The 17,960-nt window shown below is 19.8% G+C and overlaps 3 long non-coding RNA genes across 8 annotated transcripts in view; 1 reads left to right on the forward strand and 2 right to left on the reverse strand.

Annotated features, from left to right (window-relative positions):
* The window catches only part of LOC105736618 (uncharacterized), a 46,359-nt gene extending 32,118 nt beyond the window's left edge, over positions 1–14,241 (forward strand). For 2 of the 3 annotated variants that reach the window (XR_015294379.1, XR_015294378.1), the window contains exons 3-4: positions 1–130; positions 13,737–14,241. This is a non-coding gene — a long non-coding RNA (uncharacterized LOC105736618). Of the gene's footprint in view, positions 131–10,090; positions 10,473–13,736 lie in introns of those variants that run through there. The other variant, XR_015294380.1, reaches the window with a different exon arrangement.
* Positions 765–6,980, reverse strand: LOC147656475 (uncharacterized). Of its 3 annotated transcripts, none has more exons than XR_015294383.1 (7): positions 6,773–6,980; positions 6,297–6,673; positions 5,291–6,208; positions 4,850–5,129; positions 3,637–4,235; positions 1,067–2,440; positions 765–925 (listed from the first exon to the last, which is right to left on the reverse strand). It is a non-coding gene; the product is annotated as an uncharacterized LOC147656475 (long non-coding RNA). The 3 variants fall into 3 exon arrangements; XR_015294382.1 differs by having other exon boundaries at positions 3,637–3,762; positions 4,094–4,235; positions 6,297–6,980; XR_015294381.1 differs by having other exon boundaries at positions 6,297–6,980.
* Positions 7,150–17,447, reverse strand: LOC147656476 (uncharacterized). Of its 2 annotated transcripts, none has more exons than XR_015294384.1 (3): positions 17,320–17,447; positions 9,070–9,238; positions 7,150–7,273 (listed from the first exon to the last, which is right to left on the reverse strand). It is a non-coding gene; the product is annotated as an uncharacterized LOC147656476 (long non-coding RNA). The 2 variants fall into 2 exon arrangements; XR_015294385.1 differs by lacking the exon at positions 17,320–17,447 and adding an exon at positions 12,445–12,605.
* Between the last annotated feature and the right edge of the window lie 513 nt (positions 17,448–17,960).

Raw genomic sequence — 17,960 nt, forward strand, 5'->3', positions numbered from 1 at the left:
GGGCCTGCCAGTCATAAAAACAGGAAGAGGTCTTCTTTGGGGAACTTTCTCCAACAAATTACTCGTAAATCTCAAAAGTAATAAGTACTCGCATATCTTTCCTGCGAAGTCGGTTTCTTTATGATTGCCGGTAAGTTTGGAATACATCTTATGAAAATTTAATTTATTATAAATAATGAAATGGACAATACCAATTATATTATAATTTACAATTTTTTCTGTGCTTAATTTAAAATAAAACTGGAATTGAAAATTGATTATTCTGCACGTACATTGTTATCTATCCAGTTTTTAATTACTTTATTATAGTTGTAAAAATTTGAATTATTCTGCAATTTCTATTATATTATTTAAATATTTTGCACTAAATTTCAGTTGATTTAATATATTCACTCATCATGCTGTTTTTCTAAAATTTCGAAAGAATCTTTGATTAATAAATAAATAATAGAATACATGTGATGAAAAAATTAATAATTAATGTTTTATATTTAACATAAGGATATTAGTTAACAATATTAAAAATATTAAACATTTATTTAGATATTATCTATAATAAAAGTTTTGTCTCTTTTCTTATTGATTGGCCCTAATATTTAAATGATTTTATTGATATAATAATCATTGTTTTATTACAGTTGTATGTATTATTTAAATAATTAAGAAGGAATCCTAGAAAATTTAATTATTGTCTAGATATGCCAATAAATTTTAATTTATTTCTGAATAACATATGTTATTATAATATTAAAGAATGTTTTAAATATACAAGTTGTATGCAAATTATAATTAATACATACATAATATAAAAATCAAAATTTTCAATTGTGTAATATTCGTCTATGTCTACTAAACAAAGAGATGCAGATCTAGTTGGATTCCATGTTTTATCATTATTGGCCGAATCCATGTACATCCATGTATTCTATAACAAAGAAAACAAATTATGCCAAAATTGAATGAGATAAAATATTAATTTCACAACATTGTAAGTGTAAATTCACAATAAAATATCAGCTATTAATTACGAACACAAGTTATTTCACAAGTAGTAATAAGAACTTACTTAATATTACCATAAATAAATTGTTATTATTGTAACAGATTCTATATTAATGTAAAAGATTCATTCACAATTTATTTTAACATTTTCTTCTCATGTTAAAAATTTTTTGAGAAATTAATTTCTTTTGAATCCGATATTTTTTTTTCATTTAAAAATATATTATTCATTTCTTCTTTTTGGAAATGTGTTTTTCGATATTTTCTTTAAATAATCTTCAACAAGTTTGTCCATATATTTTTTCCACAGATTGTAAAATATATATAACAATCCTTTGGTCAAATTTTACAATTCATCAAACGATAAGATGGATTATCTTTTTTTTCATTTCCGGTTTTATTGTGTTCAAAGCATATATTATATATGTTCCTGACATATACATATATGCCAATAATTTTGATACATGAAATCCATGTAATTTCAAAATTTGATTTATTTTAAAGTATTTTCTTTTGGTTTATGTTATTCAATACATTTGTATTGATTCATAATTTTTCATAGAACTGTTTGCATATATTGCATCAATTTTCATAAGTCAGTCTATCGTCTATTTGTTTAATATAGTTGGTGCTATATTCACTTGTATAATACAGAACATTATTACTGCTATAGCTAATTATTTCTATAGCTAAGAAATATTAGAAAATAACTTTTCTGTTACCATTTTTCAAAATTCGAAGAATCTATTTACTCATAAATAGTTATCAATTTTGCTTTTTTGAAAATTAAAAATGCTTTAACAATTATTTAAATAGCACAAATAATTATTCAATTATAAAGAAGAAAAAATATTTTATAGTATTTTCACTATTTTGTCATTCTGATGCATTTTTCGAAACAAACAATATTATTTAAGTGGTATTATTTATTCATCTAAGATTTAATATATATTTACAATCAATTTATACTTTTTTTCTTCCATGATGCTTTCAAATATCTTCTTCTTTAAATTACTATGTTAGCTTTTTCAATTATTTCTGTTTGATTGGAAGAAATAGAGAAATAATGAAATATGTGAGAGGAATTAATTGAAAAATAATTGAAATTAGAAAAAAAATATACGAAAGAAATAAAAAAAATAAAGCATATATTGTTATACGATATCTAATAATTGAAATTTTCACTTCTATTTTAACCGTGGATAGTATCATTTTAAAATTTAGTAGAAACAAAAAATGTCTGTCTGCATTTTTGTTTAATGCTTTTTCATTTTTTTTACTTTTATTTCAAATTTTCCATTAAAATAATTGTCAAATTTTTATTGCATTTTCCCTTTTTTAAATTTATAATAATTCTTTATAATGAAGAAACTGGATATTCATCACTCATTTCTTCAATTCCTCTTCATTATTTTCAGTTTATCTTATAAAGAAGAACCTGCAAAAAAAAGAATCAGATAAATAATTTTTAAAATTTTATTATAAGATTGTACATGTTCATTATAATCAATATGAAATAATAATAATAATAAAAAAAAAATTGAATAATGTCTTCCATATTTCTAAAATTTTCTGCTAAAATTTAATTTATACTTTTTTTATCTTTGCAATTCTCTTTCCAGAAAATGAATTTTGAAATTCATTCAAACGTTTTTATAAATTTTTTTTATAAAAATTTAAATAAAATTCATTATCAGATATCTTGCAACTAATTCTTCTATAAAAAACCATTATTTATATGAAATAAGAATCTTAACAATATTCTTACAAGAAGTATGTAAAATTATTTAAAATTCTATAATATCTATGAATAATAAAACTGTATTTCTGCATATTATCAAAATTAAAGCAGATTGCTTTTTTTTTATTATAAAATATTCTTTAAAATAATTATAGTTGGCCTTGTTCTAATAAATATTTATTTTCATATTATCTATGAAACTAATATTATATAAATATTCTTTATTTTTACAAACAGAGATTGAACAATTGTTATATAAATTATATAAATTATATACATACTTTAACAATGTTGATTGTTAATTTCATATGAATAAAAGAATTAGAGCTATGAAAAATTTATTTATTTATTAGAATAAAAAAATATTCAATGAACTGGCAAAATTTTGTTAAATGATAATTATTTCGTAATAAATTTTATCATTTTTAAAGTAAAAATCTTGTTTTCTATTAAAAGAATGATAATTTCTTTTATCTATAAATAGGTAAATTCTGGAATATAAAGAGTTCATGAAAACTTTTTTTTCGCAGTTTTTCATGAAATAATAAATTGCTATAGATCGTACCATAATTATTTTTCTATAATTTCTAATACCGATATACATGAAACAATGATCAATATAACTAGCAATTGTATAGAAAAGTAATTTTTATAATTGTAGTATAAGGAGTTGCTATTGTGAATTAATATCATAAATATTTTTCATGACATTAAAAAATTTTTTAAATATTTGTAATTTTCAATATTTTCAATATCATTTTTCAATATCGGTTTGGCCATATATTATTATTTCTTTATTTATTTTTATTATTTTTAATTGCTATTATTATTACATATCATTTTGAAAATTTTACATACAAAATAATATAAAATTATTCCAAAAAAATACTTACCAGAGAATTAAAATTTTTTTTTTACATATAGCAATTTATATTTGTTTCTAATTTTTATTCAACTTTTCTCAATTACTCTTATACTTTATCCAATATATATATTTTCTTCATTTTAAGAGGGTTATGCTAGAATAAGTAATTTATTTTCTATAAAAATAATGATAACTTATTTATAATTAAAATAAATTACTTAAATCAATATTAAAGTAGAATAAGAAATTAAAGTATCGATATTTAATCTTATCTGTGTAAAACATTCACGTTGCTTAACTGTATAAAACATACAAATGATATAAGCGAATATATTTGTTTAGGGCTTCTCTCGCTACCGCATGAAATTTTTAAATTAATACTAGTGCATTTTTCTGTATTAATAATCTTTAAATCAGTATTTTTCGAATTCAGGGTATTTATCGAATTCAATATAAGTTAATATATTTTATTTTTCTAATACAACCTTGAATTCATTTCTTTTCTTTTCACTTATTGGATTTGTTTCGCTTTCTCTTGTTTCTGATTTCTCTCAATAATTTCAATATATTGCATCTAGCATGTGTGCATCTTCTTCATCTTATTCGTTATTTACTTCTCCTTGCATTCTGGGAACAAGGATTAAAAGTGATTAAGAATGCATTTATAATAAAAATAAATGAATAAATAAATAATTGTTTAAATCAGTTTGAAATCGGAGGAGAAATCGATATCTAATTTTGTCTGCATAAAATATCTTATCCATGATAAAAATTGATATTATTGAATATATTTGTTTAGGGCTTCTCTCGCTTCCGCAATGAAATTTTTGAATTAATACTAGTACATTTTTCTGCATTAATAATCTGTAAATTAGTATTTTATGTATTTATCAAATTCAATATAAATTAATATACAATTTTATTTTTCTAACACAATATTGAATTCATTTCTTTTTTTTTTTACTTATTAGATATTTGGTTTTGCTTCCCTTTATCTTGTTTCTCTCAATTATTTCAATATACTGCATCTAGCATATTTGCATCTTTTTCATTTTATTCCTTATTTACTTTCCTTTGTATTCTGGAAACAAGGATTAAAAGTAATTAAGAATGCATTTATAATAAAAATAAATGAATAAATAAATAATTGTTTAAATCAGTTTGAAATCGGTGAAGAAATCGATATCTATTTTGTCTGCATAAAATATCTTATTTATATTCATGATAAAAATTGATATTACTGAATATATTTGTTTAGGGCTTCTCTCGCTTCCGCAATGAAATTTTTGAATTAATACTAGTGCATTTTTCTGTATTAATAATCTATAAATCAGTATTTTGTGTATTTATCGAATTCAATATAAATTAATATACGATTTTATTTTTCTAACACAATATTGAATTCATTTCTTTTTTTTTCACTTATTAAATATTTGGTTTTGTTTCGCTTTCTCTCAATATACTGCATCTAGCATATTTGCATCTTCTTCATCTTGTTCCTCATTTACTTTCCTTTGCATTCTGGAAATAAGAATTAAAAGTAATTAAGAATGCATTTATAATAAAAATAAATGTATAAATAAATAATTGTTTAAATCAGTTTGAAATCGGTGAAGAAATCGATATCTAATTTTGTCTGCATAAAATATCTTATTTATATCCATCATATAAATTGATATTACTGAATATAATTGTTTAGGGCTTCTCTCGCTTCCGCAATGAAATTTTTGAATTAATACTAGTGCATTTTTCTGTATTAATAATCTCTAAATCAGTATTATTCGAATTCAGAGTATTTATCGAATTCAATATAAGTTAATATATTTTATTTTTCTAATACAATCTTGAATTCATTTCTTTTCTTTTCACTTATTGGATTTGTTTCGCTTTCTCTTGTTTTTGATTTCTCTCAATAATTTCAATATATTGCATCTAACATGTTTGCATCTTCTTCATCTTATTCGTTATTTACTTCCCCTTGCATTCTGGGAACAAGGATTAAAAGTAATTAAAAATGCATTTATAATAAAAATAAATGAATAAATAAATAATTGTTTAAATCAGTTTGAAATCGGAGGAGAAATCGATATCTAATTTTGTCTGCATAAAATATCTTATCCATGATAAAAATTGATATTATTGAATATATTTGTTTAGGGCTTCTCTCGCTTCCGCAATGAAATTTTTGAATTAATACTAGTACATTTTTCTGTATTAATAATCTGTAAATTAGTATTTTATGTATTTATCAAATTCAATATAAATTAATATACAATTTTATTTTTCTAACACAATATTGAATTCATTTCTTTTTTTTTTTACTTATTAGATATTTGGTTTTGCTTCGCGTTCTCTTGTTTTTGATTTCTCTCAATTATTTCAATATACTGCATCAAGCATATTTGCATCTTCTTCATCTTATTCCTCATTTACTTTCTCTTGCATCCTGGAAGAAATCGATATCTATTTTGTCTGCATAAAATATCTTATTTATATTCATGATAAAAATTGATATTATTGAATATATTTGTTTAGGGCTTCTCTCGCTTCCGCAATGAAATTTTTGAATTAATACTAGTGCATTTTTCTGTATTAATAATCTGTAAATCAGTATTTTGTGTATTTATCGAAATCAATATAAATTAATATTACAATTTTATTTTTCTAACACAATATTAAATTCATTACTTTTTCTTTTCATTTATTGGATATTTGGTTTTGCTTCCCTTGTTTCTGATTTCTCTCAATTATTTCAATATACTGCATCTAGCATATTTGCATCTTTTTCATTTTATTCCTTATTTACTTTCCTTTGTATTCTGGAAACAAGGATTAAAAGTAATTAAGAATGCATTTATAATAAAAATAAATGAATAAATAAATAATTGTTTAAATCAGTTTGAAATCGGAGGAGGAATCGATATCTAATTTTGTCTGCATAAAATATCTTATCCATGATAAAAATTGATATTATTGAATATATTTGTTTAGGGCTTCTCTCGCTTCCGCAATGAAATTTTTGAATTAATACTAGTACATTTTTCTGTATTAATATAAATATAATTCTGTAAGTTAGTATTTTATGTATTTATCAAATTCAATATAAATTAATGTACAATTTTATTTTTCTAACACAATATTGAATTCATTTCTTTTTTTTTTACTTATTAGATATTTGGTTTTGCTTCGCGTTCTCTTGTTTTTGATTTCTCTCAATTATTTCAATATACTGCATCAAGCATATTTGCATCTTCTTCATCTTATTCCTCATTTACTTTCTCTTGCATCCTGGAAGAAATCGATATCTATTTTGTCTGCATAAAATATCTTATTTATATTCATGATAAAAATTGATATTATTGAATATATTTGTTTAGGGCTTGTCTCGCTTCCGCAATGAAATTTTTGAATTAATACTAGTGCATTTTTCTGTATTAATAATCTATAAATCAGTATTTTGTGTATTTATCGAATTCAATATAAATTAATACACAATTTTATTTTTCTAACACAACGTTGAATTCATTTCTGCTCTTTTCACTTATTGGATATTTGGTTTTGCTTCGCGTTCTCTTGTTTCTGATTTCTCTCAATTATTTCAATATACTGCATCTAGCATATTTGCATCTTCTTCATTTTATTCCTTATTTACTTTCCTTTGTATTCTGGAAACAAGGATTAAAGGTAATTAAGAATGCATTTATAATAAAAATAAATGAATAAATTAATAATTGTTTAAATCAGTTTGAAATCGGAGGAGAAATCGATATCTAATTTTGTCTGCATAAAATATCTTATCCTTGATAAAAATTGATATTATTGAATATATTTGTTTAGGGCTTCTCTCGCTTCCGCAATGAAATTTTTTAGATTGATACTGTATTTTTTATATTATAAATTAATGTATTTTTAATTACTTATTTTTTAATTCCACGATCAATATAAATAAATATACAAATTTAATTTCGTTTCTTTTTTTCTCATTTATAAGAGAACTTAGCTTTGTTTCATATTTCATGTTTATTCAACTTTTTTCAATTATTATTATACTTTATCCAATATATATATCTTTTTCTTTATTTTAAGAATATTGTGCTAGAAAAACTAAGAAATAATTTATTTCCTGCAAAAATAGTGACAAGTTATTTATAATTAAAATAAATAAATAATAAGTTGTTTAAGTCAATATAAAAATTGGATAAGAAGTTGAAATGTCGATATCTATTTATATATATATATACAAAATATTTATATTGCTTGTTACTATAAAACATACAAAATGATATAAATGAATATATTTGTTTAGGGCTTCTCTCGCTTCCGCATGAAATTTTTAACTTAATGTTAGTGCACTTTTCTGTACTAATAATGTAAATCAATATTTTATGTATTTATCGAATTCAATATAAATTAATATATAACTTTGCTATTTTTCTATATATATAATGAATTCGTTTCTTTTTTTTTTTTTTTTATTTATATTCGAAGAATACTCAATTTTGCTCCGTTTTTTCTTGCTTCTAACTTCTCTTAATTGCTCCACCTATTCTTAATGTACTTTATCCAATATATCTGCTTTTTCTTTCTTCTTTATTATCCTTCTTCCTTCTTCACTTTTCTTTCTTCATATTGAAAACGAGGATCAAAAGAAAATAAGAACTCGTTTATAATTAAAATAAATGAATAATAATTGTTTAAATCAGTTTTAAAGAAGAGATCTAATTTTGATTTTATTTTTTAGATTTTTAGATATTAACGAATATATTTGTTTAGGGCTTTTTTCACTTTCACATGAAAATTTTAGATTAGTACTAGTGCATTTTTCTGTACTCATAATCTATCAATCGGTATTTTATGTATTTGATCCAGGATCAATATAAATTATACATATAGTTCTGTTATTTTTGCACAAATTTCAAATTTATTTTAATAAATATCGTGGCTGTTTGATTAAAAAAATTGTTTAAACAAAATTTTTTTAAATTAAAAAATTATTAAATAATTTAGAAAAAATTACTGATAAAATTGTCGATCTATTATATTTTAATTAACAATTAAAATAAATGAGTATAATAATTAATTATTTAAATCAGTTTTAAATCGAAGAAGAAAAAGATGTCGATATACAATCCTGTTTGTATAAAATATATATTACTTATTTATATAAAACATATATAATACAATGATATTAATAAATATGTTTGTTTAGGGCTTTCATTTCAATATGCAATTGTCAAATTGGTATTAATGCATTTTTCTACTAATAATTCATATAAAATATATATTACTTATTTATATAAAACATATATAATACAATGATATTAATAAATATGTTTGTTTAGGGCTTTCATTTCAATATGCAATTGTCAAATTGGTATTAATGCATTTTTCTACTAATAATTCAAGAACTAATATTGTATATTTATTGAATTCATGATCAATGTAAATCAATATACTTAACTTTATTGATTTTCTACCATCTTGAATTCGTTTCTTTTCTTCTCATTTATAAGATACTCTTACTTTGCTTTTTTTTTGTTTCTAATTTCTCTCAATTAATCTAGTATACTTCATTCAATATATCTGCATCTTCTTCCTCATCTTAAGAGAATTATTCTTGAAGAAGTAATCTGCAAAAATTATTTAAATTTTTTATTTATTTTTCTCTATATAAGAAATTAAATTAAAGAAGCAAATAAAAGTTCTTTTATAATTAAAATAAATGATTGATTCATAATAATTTAAATCAGTTTCAAAGCATAGAAGAAAGCAGGTATCGATATTTAATCTTGTTTGTTTAAAATATTTATATTGTTCATATATATGATAAAAATCGATATTAATGAATATATTTGTTTAGGGCTTCTTTTGCTTCCATATGAAATTTTTAGATTGATACTAATGCATTTTTTTGTACTCATAATCCATGAATCAGTATTTTATGAATATTTTGTTTGCTACCAATATGAATTATGTAGCTTTGTTATTTTGATACAAATTTTAAATTTGTGTTTCAATCAACACCGTTGCTTCATAAGACCTTGAATAATAATAAATAAAATTATTTAAAAATTTTTTAAAATTAAAAAATTGTTAAATAGTTTGAGAAAAATTATTGATTAAATTTTCAACCTGTCTTATTTTAATTAATATGCATCTTATTTATTATTAACATGCATATCTATATTGATAAGAATATTAAGCTCATAGTTTAGAACTCATTAAAAAATTTCAATTGAATTATTATTTTATCATTTACTAAAACGTTATAAATAATATACATAATATAGATGTTTTTGTAAAATCATTTTTATGAAAATTATATTTTTATTTTATTTTTAATAATAATAAAAAACAAGTTTCCAATATTTATTGCATTTTTAGTTTGATACGTTAATTATTAAAGATATTTTTTTTTAAATTTATTTTTGATTTATTATATTTCTTTAATTTTTAATTTTTTGTTTTTATTTTTTTTACAGGCAATTTATACAGAGTAAAAGAAGTTATATTGACATACAAAATCGATAAATCAAATTTTATTGTTTTATCGGGATTAATTTTTTTTCCTTTCGATAAATTATTAAAACTTTTCAATGTAACTTTATAAAATTTATTATATATTTTATAACATTGTATTGTTAATAGCATTACACACTTTTGTATTATAATCATTATCATTGTATATTTTATTTCAATTTTCAACTTTCAATTTTAAAGAATTAAATTAAATTTTATTATTTTATCAGCTTTCAAAATTATTCAAATTGTTTTTTTATTATAATCAATTGTTTTGAATAGTGTTTGATGTTGCTTTTTCAAATTAAAATTATAAAATATAATAAAAAAATGATAGAAATAGAATATTGTTATATATTTTCCCAATATCCAAAAATTATAAAATTTCTTTATAACTTAAAAGCTTTTAAATTACAAACATTTTGAAAAATAAAAAATAAGATTTATTATTACTAGAAATCAATTGCAAAGAAACTAAATTTAATTTTGAAAAATATGTGCATTGGAATTGGTTTCATTTAGAAATTTTTATTTATATCAAATTTGTTGCAAATCATAAATTTTATCTTATTTTAATATTATTTTTAAAAAAACATTCTCATTTTCATACAAATCATATTATATGTGGTATGTGATTCAATATGTATTTAATTTTATTTCGATAAAAGTAAATGTCGCACGAAATACTTTTTTTATTTGCAATTCTTTTTTTTTTTTGTCTCTTTTTGTTGTCTAAATTTTTGTATAGCAGAAGGAAGGCTTATTATATATATGTATGAACTATTTCATATTGTGTTTTATATATATTACTAGTTTTTAATAATAGCAATTTTTTTCTTTTATATCTCAAGCTTTCAATGTATGTACTCATAATTTATAATAACTTTGAAGATGCTATTATATTATTTATTAATTTAAAAGTTAGTGGAAGTAGTGGCTTGATTTTAATTTTGATTAATTTCTATGATAAAAATTAGAATATCATACATAATATTCTAATTTATTATGATATAATAGTATTATAATATAACTAATATATATAATATAATATATATTAATATACATAATATATAATAATATAATATTCATTGATAATAAAATTCAACTTTTCAGTTATTAAGATTTTTCAGATTTTCTTTATTTTTATCTTAATTCAACAGTTTTTTTGAATATTTATAGATTTAACATTTTTGTAAGTCAATTTCAATTTTGGTTTTAATTGTATTACTTTATACTACTGCCATTAGCTCTTAAAATGATATCTTAAGTTTTTTATTTTTATAATCATAAAAAAATTTATATAATATAAAATCACTTAATAAAAATTAATAATAAATTTATAATTTTCAATTTTATTATAAGGAATATATTTTATCCAATCATGGAATTATTATATAGTAGCGTATAAAATTTACACTTGCATATAATTTGCATATAATTTTTAATAAATATGTATAGAATGTATGTAATGTATAGAAGAATAAAATGCTTCAAAATCTTTAGAATAATTTCTTTTCCAAAGAAGATGCAATTTATTTTTGATATGGAATATTTATTGTTAAGAAATTTTTTGTGAATTTAAAATTTTCTTACCTAATAATGATTTAATGATAAATTCATTGACATATTAATAATGTAATAATATTTATACAAGAATATATTATTTCTTTCAAGAAAATATTATTCGTTTTACTTTATCGAATTATAATAAATTCTTGTTTATTATTCTTCTTCTTCTTTTCTTGTTCTTTTATCTTTCTATTTTGATATTTTAAATCTTTGATATATAATAGTATTTGATATACAATTTGATATAGAATAAATAAGAAAATATATTCAAAATCACATTAGGTTAATTTTTTTTTTCGATTGAAAAAATAAATATATAATAATAGATTTCATATTTATAAATGAAATTTTAAATATAGGAAAAGAAAAAGAAGCAAAATAGAATAAAACATATATAATAGAAACTTCAACATCAAGAATTTTATAATTTAATTTTTTTTTAGTTTAGTTTTTTTTTTAATTTTATTACTAATGATTTAATTTAATTAAATTACGAAAAATAAAAATAACTAATTTTAAAATTAACCTAAATTAAAATTTAGTAACCTAAATTTATAAATAATTGTTCTGCATCCATGTAAATATATTTAAATAAATATTTATACATGTTAATGAACGGTTTCAATATTATGATTATTATATTAATTTATTTCTTTGCATTATACAATATTTAATTAAACTCTTATATAAAAATATAACAATAAATATATAATAAATATGTAATATAAAATAATTTTTTCTCCCTTACGTGTTTTTTCTTCTTTCTCCATGTATATTTCATTATATAATTGTCCGCCAGATATCGCTTAATTCTCGGTTGGTAAGATAGATTTATTGTATCATCACAATTATTACTTTTTATATTTTATCGTATTTCACCACTGCTGTGTTGGTAAATTTTTCGTAGTCATTTTATTCATCAATAATTCGTATTACGAATATTAATACGTCTAGTGTTAATAATAAAAGTAGTAATAATAGAGGATAATATTAAAAAATAATAAAAAGTAATCTCATTGATGAATAATATGAAAAAAGAAATTTTTTGTTTAATTTAATTATTCTTAAACTTATATAAGATTTAATATCATGTAATACGATTTATATATTATGTAATTTAAAATAAAAATTATATACGATAAAGATGACATTTATAAAATTAAAATTTTTGATATATAAGTTTTAATTCCAGACTGATATTAATCCACATATCAATCTTATATCAATAAGAATCATAATTCACTATCATAATAATTAATTTTATTATTTATATTAGTTATATAGAATTTTTACTTTTAATTTTATAAATATTGAGACTACTAGATTTTTTTTTTTTTGAATTTTTCATATATATTTTATATTTATTTATATTTATTATTTATATTTATTTTTATATTTATTTTATATTTATATATTATATTTTTCAAGCGTTTGATACGAATTTGAATATCTTCTAACACATAAACTTTATGGGCTTTAATTGAACTTTTTTTTACTTTCTCTATAAATGAAAGGCATATCTATCTGTTGAGAATATCGAAAATTTAATAGTGCTATCTTTTGTATCTATTATCTTTTTTCAAAAATATTAAATATCTTCGACTATATTTTATAACAAAGTAATAAACAAAATTAAACATATATCTCTATTTTATAATTCTTTAGTCGTTTTTTAATCGTTATCGTTTTGCATATTGAAGCATTTATTAATTCCAATTATATCAATTATTGTTTTAAAAATTTTTTAAATTATTTATATATTATATATATTATATTTATTATATTATATTTGAATATTTTATAATATAATTTATTTCAAAAATAGATATTTCATTTTTTTTATAATTATTTTTTAAATTATTTATATTATATTAAATATTAAATAAATCATTTAGGAATTAATTTTTTTTTTATAATCATTATGTTATTTTTTTTGTTTAATATAAGTAATACTTAATATAATATAATATATAATATTTAATACTATTGAAATCTGAATTAATATTAAAGATTTTTTAAATGGTTTTTTTTCTTTTTCAGGTAATAAATCGTTATTAAGTTCATATGTAAGATTTTTTATTGAAACTTTTGGATGTGAGCTGTGTCAACGAGGAATTCTTAACACTTTGTTAATAAATGTAATTATTTTCATTGTAATTATTTTCTTCAAGAATTAAAAAAACTGACAACAACAACAAAATATCAAACATATCTTTTATATTTATATTAATTTGTTATAATAATCACTAATCCTAGTGTTGCCACATATATTTTTAATTGATCAACTGATTTTACAAATATTATAATATTTGAAACTATCATTGTTTGCCAATTTGATTTGAATTAGATTTGCCTTTTCTATATCTTATTTCTATATACTTTTGTGTTCATGAAATGATTGAAGAAATTCTAAGATGCTGCCTCAATTGAATTTAATAAAAGAAATTGAATTTTATTGAAAATAATATATGTTTTAAAATTGTTAGAAATTGATTGTATACATCTCTGACAATAAATACTAAGTTCTAACACGATCTATCTTTAATGAGGATTTATTTATTTTTCTAAGTCTCAGGTAGTCGTCAGATAATAACAATGTATCTTCTACGAAGCTTTATTATTCTCTTCTTTTACTTTAATTTAATTAAAAAGAAAGTTTGTGCTTATGCAAATCGTCTTTACAGTTATTTGGAAAGTTGTATTGCGAATAATTTTGCGATGGGATACATAAAAGCTAATATTCCTACGTAAATCTAAAGAAAACTAGATTTCTAGAAAGTACAAAGAGAATTGTACTGGAAAATTGATTAATACGATATGCTTTTTCCAAAGTAAGATAATATTGTCTTTAAAATTGTTGAGAATGCTATTTTAAATCTCAGGATTTAAGATTACCTTCCTAAGATTATTTAGCTAGATTAAAATATTCTAGAAAATAGATAATTCTAAATACTCTACTTGTCTTTTTCTACTTTCCTCGGAATTGTTCTTTGAATCATTCTATATTCTGTATTACAATAGACGAGCAGCTGACAATAATAAAAAAAAGATTTGCAAGAAAATTTTTATTGAATAATCACAAATTATAAATTTCATGACCATTTAATAGTTGGGAATAATAAAGCTTATATTATATTTCTAATAAATTTTTCTTTGTAATTCTTTTGATTACTTTCTTTTATAAAATTTTTCTATTTTCTTCTATAAATTAGAAAAAAAAATCTGAGCTCAATGAATATATGTTTTCTTTAATAGTTTTCGAATTTGATTTCTCTTATTAAATGATTATTAAATAAATTATGCTTAAGAGTTCAACAGGGTAAGTAAAAAAGGTACGTAAAACAACGCTTATCAGGATGTGTAATTATCAATTTTATAAAATTCTAATGCCTGTTTTTGTTTATAATGATTTTTTTGCAATTTTATATTTTAACATATTGCAGTCACGAAAATTTTTGCGTTTTCCGCCCTTTCTAGCCGTTTCTCATTATTGTCAACAAAGTATTTATATGGAAACATACCTGATCAGGTAAAGTTAGTAATAAAACTTGATCCGTAAGGTGTTACTTTGAAAGATTTAAATTTCCAGAATTATAGATAAGAATTCAGATAAGATAAATATTTAATATTTTTTTATCGTATCAATATAATTTTAAGTATTATTATTTTTTAATAAATAATTAAATTTTTTAAAAAACATTGTATTAATATTACTAATTAATTAATAATGGATATTTTATAGGTTTTGACAACAAAATGGCTTTTCAAGTTCAAATTTTACCGAAAAAATACAAATATATAATATAATATATGTATTAAAAATATATTCCTAAATTAAATGAATTTTTTTTTAACAATCCTGGTAATTGTTTTTAAATTGACATCAATAAGCTATTAAATTTCCTTCAAAATACGAAATACGATCTGATTGATACAATCATTTATAATGCTGCATCAAATATTAATTTTGAATTTTCCATCATAAATATAAAAGAACCATTGGTATTAATAAATATATTTGTACAATATAAAGTATTATAAATAAAAATAAAATGAACAATTTAAAATAAATATGTTTTCTATAATTCTTAATCATTTATTATTTAATAACCAGAGATATGTTATAAATCGAATATTTCTGAAAAGTAATATAGAAACAATATAAAAAAATATAAACTGCCAAAATTTTTAATTTAAAGGAATTTAACTTAAAAAAAAATTTTAATCTAAATATTTTTCCGAAAATATTGAATAACTCATTGTCGAACGAATACACTACTTCTTATTCTTAAATAGCTCAATTCATGCTTCCCTTCCACATTTCAAAACAATATATGACATCACGTTACTCTTTAATTGCCACTATATATTAGGAAAAAATACATCACGTGACTAAGCTCTTACCAATATCGAGCGTCGTATCATGTCACGTGACATGCCTCTATTTAATCTTGATATATGGGAATAATGTGATGTCATCTATTTTTCTTTTGAAAATTCGTAATTTAAAGAAAAAGAAAAAGATACAACACTTAGTTTATTAATTTCTTATATTTAGTCATCATGTTAATTAATTATATTTATATTCATTTTTAATTTAATTAATTTTTTATCGTATTTTGCAAATGATTCATAATTATGTAGAATGTGAATAAAAATATTATATAATCAAAATTTTTTATATCTTTTATTTTATTATATTAAACCCTTAACAGTTAGATTTGTCAATTTGTATTTTGCTTTCGATTAATATATTTTACCAAATTTCACCAATTAACAAAATATAAACTGAAAATATGAAAAAAATGCTTGTAATTTTCTATAATATATAGTTACAATATATCAGAATATTTGTTGTAATGATATTATTACTTTTATATATATTTTTAAATTTTACATCGGATATATGTATATAATTCTATTCCGTAAATAAGAGTAAAAAATTATAAATTTCATAAACGTATTTTATCTAAAATTGAGGATGTATTGTAACAATCTTTCCTCGATTTTATCCATACAATATGATAGATATCTCGGAAAAATTTGAAAAATTCTGTATATAATTAATATTTTTTATATATTTTTCATTGCATATTACATATATTTTTAATATATATATATATATATATATATATATATGCAATTATGAAAAATATAATATATAATATGTATCCGCAATACTTATGAAGTTAATTTTAATCGTCTCAGATATACATATATTTTTTTGATTTATCAATCAAGTTGTATTTTTTCAATTCTGATTAATAATATTTCTATAAAATTTTATTGGTATATTTTTTATTGTTGTTGGTGTGTATAATTTTCTGTATTTTGTAATTTTTTTTATTTATTCATTTGGATTTTATAATACTGTCATTAAACAACGGATCTATGAATAGCGCGCGTAGTACTATGAATAGTGCGCGAAAGTATGATATAGATGTATTTATTGTCTCTAATAATCCTGTATATTTAAGCCATTTTAAGCCATTTCTAGTCCATATTGTTATTTATATTTTATTGTAAAATACTGTAAAATAACATTAATTTACAAAATTTATTGTATTTTGAAATTGATTATTACAAAAATGTTACAAAATTAAAAATTATAAGAAATACATACTTTTCTCAAAACATACATCATTTAAAAAACATGTCATCATTTAATAATGATCATTTCGGTTTCGATAATCGTTGCTTTGTTCTATTTTCGTAAGAATAAATTTCTCCATCTTTTTTTTTTTCAATCGATATCTGAAATTAACAAATAATGTTTTTATTGGATAAATTTTTAGATCGTTATGATTTATTTATAATATCATTTTTATATGTAAATATTATAAAATATGTATTTTAACAATTATGTAATAAATTAGTTTTAATTAAATTCTAAAATCATTGAAAATGACTTGAAAATATGGAAAAATAAAATTTTCTAAATTGTATATTATTTCTCTATAATATTATTGGATGCAATTAATTAATTATTATGTCGGATTCTATAATAAATTTTTGAAAAGGTAATTAATATTTTCGAAAAATCATTGATAATCAAAATTTCAAAAATGAATTTTTTCGATGAATTTTTCGAGGAATATGTTAATTATTATAATAACAATTCTATTATAAATGATAATCTATTATAATAATACATATGTAAAATAAATATAATTTATGTTATAAATATAAAATTAAATAAAAATTAAATATACAATCATATAGCAATAAAAAGTAAATAAAAATTTAAATTATAGGGGCGATGCA

Source organism: Apis florea, unplaced genomic scaffold (genome assembly GCF_048593485.1).
Source record: "Apis florea isolate Af1SG1 unplaced genomic scaffold, ASM4859348v1 contig_3758_pilon, whole genome shotgun sequence".
NCBI classification, from domain to species: Eukaryota; Metazoa; Arthropoda; class Insecta; order Hymenoptera; family Apidae; genus Apis; species Apis florea.